General features: G+C 39.4%; 4 non-coding genes across 4 annotated transcripts; 2 read left to right on the forward strand and 2 right to left on the reverse strand.

Annotated features, from left to right (window-relative positions):
- Positions 1–1,892: 1,892 nt before the first annotated feature.
- Positions 1,893–1,964, reverse strand: Trnaa-ugc. Its single transcript has one exon. It is a non-coding gene; the product is annotated as a tRNA-Ala (tRNA).
- A 580-nt stretch (positions 1,965–2,544) lies between these two features.
- Trnaa-cgc lies at positions 2,545–2,616 on the forward strand. Its single transcript has one exon. It is a non-coding gene; the product is annotated as a tRNA-Ala (tRNA).
- A 2,064-nt stretch (positions 2,617–4,680) lies between these two features.
- Positions 4,681–4,752, reverse strand: Trnaa-ugc. The gene has a single exon. It is a non-coding gene; the product is annotated as a tRNA-Ala (tRNA).
- A 934-nt stretch (positions 4,753–5,686) lies between these two features.
- Positions 5,687–5,758, forward strand: Trnaa-ugc. The gene has a single exon. It is a non-coding gene; the product is annotated as a tRNA-Ala (tRNA).
- The last annotated feature ends 2,192 nt before the right edge of the window (positions 5,759–7,950 follow it).

The following is a 7,950-nucleotide window of genomic DNA, read 5'->3' on the forward strand; positions in this document are numbered from 1 at the left end:
CGTACATATAGAAGGTCTGTACAGTGTACCTATAGAAGGTCTGTGTAAGAGTGTACCTATAAAATGGTCTGTCGAATGTACCTATAGAAGGTCTGTAGAGTGTACTTATAGAAGGTCTGTAGAGTGTACCTTTAGAAGGTCTGTCGAATGTACCTATAGAAGGTCTGTGTAAGAGTGTACCTATAAAATGGTCTGTCGAATGTACCTATAGAAGGTCTGTAGAGTGTACCTATAGAAGGTCTGTAGAATGTACTTATAGAAGGTCTGTCGAATGTACCTTTAGAAGGTCTGTAGAGTGTACCTATAGAAGGTCTGTGTAAGAGTGTACCTATAAAATGGTCTGTAGAGTGAACCTATAGAAGGTCTGTAAAGTGTACCTATAGAAGGTCTGTCGAATGTACCTTTAGAAGGTCTGTAGAGTGTACCTATAGAAGGTCTGTAGAGTGTACCTNCTGTGTAAGAGTGTACCTATAGAAGTTCTGTTGAGTGTTTCTATAGAAGTTCTGTAGAGTGTTCCTATAGAAGTTCTGTAGGGTGTACCTATAAAAGGTCTGTAGAGTGTACCTATAGAAGGTCTGTAGAGAGTACCTATAGAAGGTGTGTAGAGTGTACCTATAGAAGGTCTGTAGAGTGTACTTATAGAAGGTCTGTAAGTGTACCTATAGAAGGTCTGTGTAAGAGTGTACCTATAGAAGGTCTGTGTAAGAAAATAAATATTTACCTACCAGAGTTACTTCTATTTTTTGTATAAATCCACTCTCTATCCAATGTAATTTTTGATGTGATGCGCCTAGGTGGGGTCGAGGTTCTGAAACGACCAAACAGCTGTAAGGTGGTTAGTGATTATTACAAGTTGTAAATACTTGTTCCATAATTGATGTAAAATAAAAACAGTTATAAATAGCTGTATTGTGCAGTGTTATTAGAGTTAGAACGCTGTATCTATTACCTGTGTGTGTGTCCTAGGCCGCTTTCGTTTATCGCGGTCAGCACGGTTGAACCGGTTGGACCCGAGTTGTTCGTTTATGAAATAAGGTCGGACCTAGTAATCTGATGCTGCTTTTAGGCAAGCCCTGACCAAGACTTACAAGGCCTTCAGAAACTTTTTCAGGTCCGCCAGAATTTCACCCGATAATGTTACATTTAAAAACGGACGTAACAGTTGTTCTGCATAAACGAATAGGCCGTTACGTTCATCTTTCAAGACACAGGGTATTAGACTCTACTTGGGGATTTCCTAGTCCCCGAGGTTTACCGTAACCTTAATGGTCCCAGTTATCTCCCTTTGAGTGGTGGCACGGTTCCTGATATACACACTTATCTCCCTTTGAGTGGTGGCACGGTTCCTGATATACACACTGGACTCGTTATTATTAATTTTGATTAACTAGTACTCCTCTAATTTTCGAAATTCATATACGCACCCCTTCTGTTTCAACAGTAGTTTAGACCGAATTGGATTTTCAACTTTTCAGTTCCTAGCATCACCGGTGAGTCGTAGAAGGACGGATCAGCTGTATACATCATGTTTGGCTAACTGTGTCTAATACCCTATTCCGAATGTACAGTCCCGTGTATTAGGTTCATCTTACGTCATCGACAGCTTTCTACCCTTCTCGTTATAACATCATTGGGTTGACATCTTTACCGAAGGTGATTTCAACCCCAACACGGTCTCGTATTACTCTGAGCACAACAGGTTAGGTCCATATATACCAACTGTAACATATTTCCACGTCTCCGTGAACGCGACACACAAACCAATTTTGGTTGATTACACTGTTTGATCGTTCCTGGCCAATGGATGGATAAATATAGATCATATGCTGCTGTTATTATTTCGTTTTCTGTCACATAATCCTGCATCATGTCAAAAGAGTATAAAAATTATGTGGAGATGCGGGGGATCGAACCCCGGGCCTTTCATATGCAAAGCGAACGCTCTTCCACTGAGCTACATCCCCTTTATAACTGCAAGCGTGTCTCGTTATCTGCATACACTATCAAGTCAAGACATTATCTGTTTTAATAAATAATTGAGATAATTAATTTTATTACAGGACTTGTTTAAAAATAATAAAAACGAAATTAGCCAAATATAATCTACAACGATGTAAGAATAGACAGCAAGCGTGGAGCGGGTTTCGAACCCTTATCTTCAGATTGTACTACTATCGCTCTGTCCGATTGAACTTTTTGGACAATTGAATTGTCCTGGCCCAACTCTGCGACAACTAAAGTTGTCTCTGGCCATGACACCAGATTTAGACATTTTGTCTAAATGTCTAAGTCTCGTGTCAGTGCCAGAGGAAACTCGGGCAACAGCTATAGCCAACACGAGATAAGGGGAGGTAACTGTATACAGGAAAAATTCTGGGACCCTGAAACAAATTTAAAAGTTTCAGAGTCCCAGCGTAATGTGTTCCCGTGTTCTTGGATATTTTGGCTAACCTCAGGTTGAATGCACATTTCAAACCCAGCGCCTGTCACTTAAAATCTATTGCTTTCCTTTATAGATCATTAATATAAAATACATGATAGGTAGGGGATGTAGCTCAGTGGTAGAGCGTTCGCTTCGCATGTGAAAGGCCCGGGGTTCAATCCCCCGCATCTCCAATTATTTAAGTTTTTAAACTAAAACCATTGATGGATACCTAGAAGTTAGTGCGCAACACGTCGGTTTGTTTCTAGAGCTTGAGAATAAATAATTGATCCTCACAAATGTCATAAGCTCACCAGGGAAGAAAGGACCTGATGTATCCAACTACATGATAGTAAGAGGCGTCTAATATGCCCCAACTCCGCCTGCAGAGCAGAATCAGATTCTTTATGTGTTTTCTACTCAAGAGACGTTCACGAACCAAACTTGATCTGTTGTCCTTATTCCAATTCTTTTTATTTATCAAAAACTGTAGAGTGTACCTATAGAAGGTGTGTGTAAGAGAATAATCATTCATCCTTCCAAAGGTATTTCTATTTTTGTATAAATCCACTCTCCATCCAATGAAATTTTTGATGCGATGAGGTAAGGTGGGGTCGAGTTTCTAGAACGACCAAACAGCTGTAAGGCGGTTAGTGATAAGTATAAGTTGTTAAAACTTGTTCCATAATTGTTGCACGATAAATACAGTTGATATATAGTTGTATGGTGCAGTGTTATTAACGCTGTATCTATTACCTGTGTGTGTGTCCTAGGCCGTTTTCGTTTATCGCGGTCAGCACGGTTGAACCGGTTGGACCAGAGTTGTTCGTTTATGAAATAAGGTCGGACCCAGTAATCTGATGGTGCTTTCAGGCGAGCTTTATCCAAGCCTTGCAAGGCCTACATAAACTGTTGCAGGTCCGCCAGGATTTATACCCGAAAATGTTACATTTAAAAACAGACGTACCGGTTGTTCCGCATAAACGAACAGGCCGTTACGTTCATCTTTCAAGACACACGGTATTAGACTCTACTAGGGGATTTCTTAGTCCCCGATGTTTACCGTAACCTTGATGGCCCAGTTATCTCCTTTGAGTGGTGGCACGGTTCCTGTTATACACACTTATCTCCCTTTGAGTGGTGTCACGGTTCCTGATATACACACTTAACTCCCTTTGAGTGGTGTCACGGTCCCTGATATACACACTTAACTCCCTTTGAGTGGTGGCACGGTTCCTGTTATACACCCTTATCTCCCTTTGAGTGGTGTCACGGTTCCTGATATACACACTTATCTCCCTTTGAGTGGTGTCACGGTTCCTGATATACACATTTATCTCCCTTTGAGTGGTGTCACGGTTCCTGATATACACACTTATCTCCCTTTGAGTGGTGGCACGGTTCCTGATATACACACTTAACTCGTTATCATTAATTTGAAATTTACTAGTACTCATCTTATATTCGAAATTCATATAAACTAGTCTGTTCCAACATAACTTTAGACCTATTTTGATTTTCAACTTTTCAGTTCCTAGCAACACCGGTGAGTCGTAGAAGGACGGATCAGCTGTATACATCATGTTTGGCTAACTGTGTCTAATACCCTATTCCGAATGTACAGTCCCATGTAGTAGGTTCATCTTACGTCATCGACAGCTTTCTACCCTTCTCGTTGTAACATAATTGGGGTGACATGTTTACCGAAGGTGATCTAAACCCCAACACGGTCTCGTATTACTCTGAGCACAACAGTTTAGGTCCATATATACCAACTGTAACACATTTCCACGTCTCCGTGAATGCGACACACAGGTCAATTTTGGTTGATTACACTGTTTGATCGTTCCTGGCCAATGGATGGATAAATATAGATCATATGCTGCTGTTATTATTTCGTTTTCTGTCACATAATCCTGCACCATGTCAAAAGAGAACACAAATTATGTGGATCGAACCCCGGGCTTTTCACATGCAAAGCGAACGCTCTACCACTGAGCTACATCCCCTTCATGTCTGTAATGGTATCATTTATTGACTAGAAAGTTATGAGAGATCTATTCTCTTCCGAGTTGCAACAATACATATATGATTTTTGTTTTTACTGGAAAGGGCTTTTATAGGCAATGCCTGTGCCTAATCAAATTGTGTTTTTGAATACAATAAAATTGATTTGAAATGAAATACATATATGATGTAAAACTGCTAATTTATTTGCACATAAATAACACCATGTTAAAAGAGTATAAAAAAATCTGTGGAGATGCGGGGGATCGAACCCCGGGCCTTTCACATGCAAACCGAACGCTCTACCACTGAGCTACATCCCCTTCAGTTCCAAAGAAGCTTTGTTATTTGTTAAGATGAAAAAGAATTATTACAAATTTGATAGACTTTGGGTTATTCTTAAAACACAAAGTAACATAAAAGGACTGAAAAAATACATTAGCGATGACCATTTCTTGGTGCTATGTGTTACTATTATTTACTTGGAAACTGGAACGAACGGTTGAACCGGTCGGACCAGAGTTGTTCGTAAGATCGGACCAGAGTTGTTCGTAAGGTCGAACCATAGTTGTTCGTAAGGTCGGACCAGAGTTGTTCGTAAGGTCGGACCAGAGTTGTTCGTAAGGTCGGACCATAGTTGTTCGTAAGGTCGGACCATAGTTGTTCGTAAGGTCGGTCCAGAGTTGTTCGTACGGACCAGAGTTGTTCGTAAGGTCGGTCCAGAGTTGTTCGTAAGGTCGGACCATATTTGTTCGTAAGGTCGGACCATAGTTGTACGTAAGGTCGGACCATAGTTGTTCGTAAGTTCGGGCCAGAGTTGTTCGTAAGGTCGGACCAGAGGTGTTCGTAAGGTCGGACCAGAGTTGTTCGCAATGTCGGACCAGAGTTGTTCGTAAGGTCGGTCCAGAGTTGTTTGTAAGGTCGGACCAGAGTTGTTCGTAAGGTCGGACCATAGTTGTTCGTAAGGTCGGACCAGAGTTGTTCGCAATGTCGGACCAGAGTTGTTCGTAAGGTCGGACCAGAGTTGTTCATAAGGTCGGACCCGGTAATCGAATACTGCTTTATGCGATCCTCGACAAAGCCTTGCGAGGCCTGCATTTACATGTGCAGGTCCGTCAGGATTTATATCCGAACTACATTTAAAAACAGGCAAACCGCTTAAATGAAAATGCCCCTAGTGTATGTATGTCAATTACAATAAAGTAAATTTCTTTATAAATCATCAACATTATTTGTTGATTGAGAGATTTCTATGTAGGGGATGTAGCTAAGTGGTAGAGCGTTTGCTTTGCATGTGAAAGGCACGGGGTTCGATACCCCGCATCTCCAATTCTATTTGCCACAAAAAACCAAAGTTGAAAATTGTGTAGACAATTTCTGTATATTTCTGTAGAAACGAATGCCATATTTGTGATGTTATTTCCTTCTCATAAAAAGAAAATAATAGATTGTCCAAAACATTATCACTATTCGACACGACTTGTTAATTTTTGTTTTTAAACTCTGTAACATAAATCAGTAATATTGCTATACCAGTACCCAAAGCCAATCCTTCATATGTACCACGGTTGCTATTCAAGAGTGACAAATGCACAGAATTAAAATGAAAGATGGTAACCTTGGGAAGGGAAGTAATTTTTACACAGAAAAACACTCGCTTTATCTCTTGAATAGGTATGGTGTGTAGCTCCTAATAGCTATTACAAGTTGTGCAACAGTAAATTATGTGGTCAACTATATCATAGGTACATGTAGTTATTTTTTGTGTATTTATTTTGCAGGTTACAGGAAGAACGATCCGTTGTATACCACTTCATGATCGTATAAGGCGACTAAATCAGTTTTGTTGCCCCCTCCCCCCCCNGAAACAGGTGTTTTTTTCTTCAGTGTCTTTTGCTCAGAGATCATTGACAAACCAAAATTGATCTCAGTGGTAGAGCGTTCGCTTCGCATGTGAAAGGCCCGGGGTTCAATCCCCCGCATCTCCATATTTTACACAAAAACCAACGTTGGTTAAGATTTTGAAACGAAAAGAAAAACAGAAATTCCTTGAGCCGATCTCTTGAACATTTTGAAATCCTCAATTACAATTGTTGGAATCCAGGAATGACGAATGTACTGTATCAAAATGAAAACTGATTAAGTTTGTAATGCAAGAAATATGTAAGTTATTTTATCTACTTAACAAGGGAGATTAGTGAGTCGGTAAATAGACCTGCTTTGGAACTCTTCATTGCGATTAAAACAGCCGATGGTACACTTAACCACAAACTTATATTTAAGTCGAACGAGTTTACCTGCAACGTTTATTATGTGCACAACGATTATTATAACTAGTTATGTTTTGTTTATTCTACAGATCACTGAAGATTACAGGAAAGAAACGACCTGCTGTCTCCCACTGCATGATCGAAAGAGGCGACTAATGTGTCTTCTCCTGCAGAATCAAAGGCTTTCCTCTGTCGTCTACTCAGGGGACACGCGAGAAACCGAAATGTATATGTTGCCCCATTGCAACATTTGGTACATTTGTCTTTTCTCGTCTATCCACTGTTTTGTCGGCAATGTCTCCCTAAGCACCTATGGGTAGCACGTTGTCAGTATTATATAACTGATGGCTTGTTTTGTTACGTGTACAGGTGATGGCATTGCAGTCAGATGGCACTTCATTTATCTGCTCAAACATTCATTCTTTATCTAATACCTTTAACCTTGTGGTTGATCAGTACAGTGCAAATAATACAGTATAGATATAATACAAACAAAGAGTACAACACTCCGACCATGCATACACGATAAAATTACAGCGATAGTGTAGAGAGTGATGCCTTTCACCTTAATTGTTTTTATTATAGATAAATGATATATACCTCATTGATAACAGTTTACAATTTTAAGCTAAAGTTTATGATATCATACACGTAGCTACCGGTACAATGTGTCTCTGTTAGTATTTGTCGGTTGTGAGAAATATCTTGTAAACGTGTTTAGGTATGAATCAGGTAGACATTTAAACAATTAATCATGAAAGTTGATTGAGGTCAATGTACTGTACCATTCGGAACACCTTGCCCCGGTCACCTTTGACCGAATGGACAGAGGTGTTCCGAATGGCACTGTGCATCTCGTTTCAATTAGTGCAAGACATCATTGTGTATTAATATCAACTTAAGGTAACAACAGCTTTACTTGACAATGTCGCGAATTACAGTAATATAATTCTGAATTTGATCCATATCGAACGTATATAAAACTTTTGTCTTTGGCACTGATGACTGAAAACTAATCAAGTAAAAAGTAGCTTAAACTATGACAATAAAGTGATAGTCACGTGTGTCTAATACTAACAAACAATAGAATTAAAAGTCACATGTGTCTAATACTAACACATAATAGTATTTAAAGTCACATGTGTCTAATACTAACACATTATAGTATTAAAAGTCACATGTGTCTAATACTAACACATTATAGTATTAAAATTCACATGTGTCTAATACTAACACATTATAGTATTAAAA

Source organism: Mizuhopecten yessoensis, unplaced genomic scaffold, assembly GCF_002113885.1.
Source record: "Mizuhopecten yessoensis strain PY_sf001 unplaced genomic scaffold, ASM211388v2 scaffold11113, whole genome shotgun sequence".
In the NCBI taxonomy this organism is placed as follows: domain Eukaryota; kingdom Metazoa; phylum Mollusca; class Bivalvia; order Pectinida; family Pectinidae; genus Mizuhopecten; species Mizuhopecten yessoensis.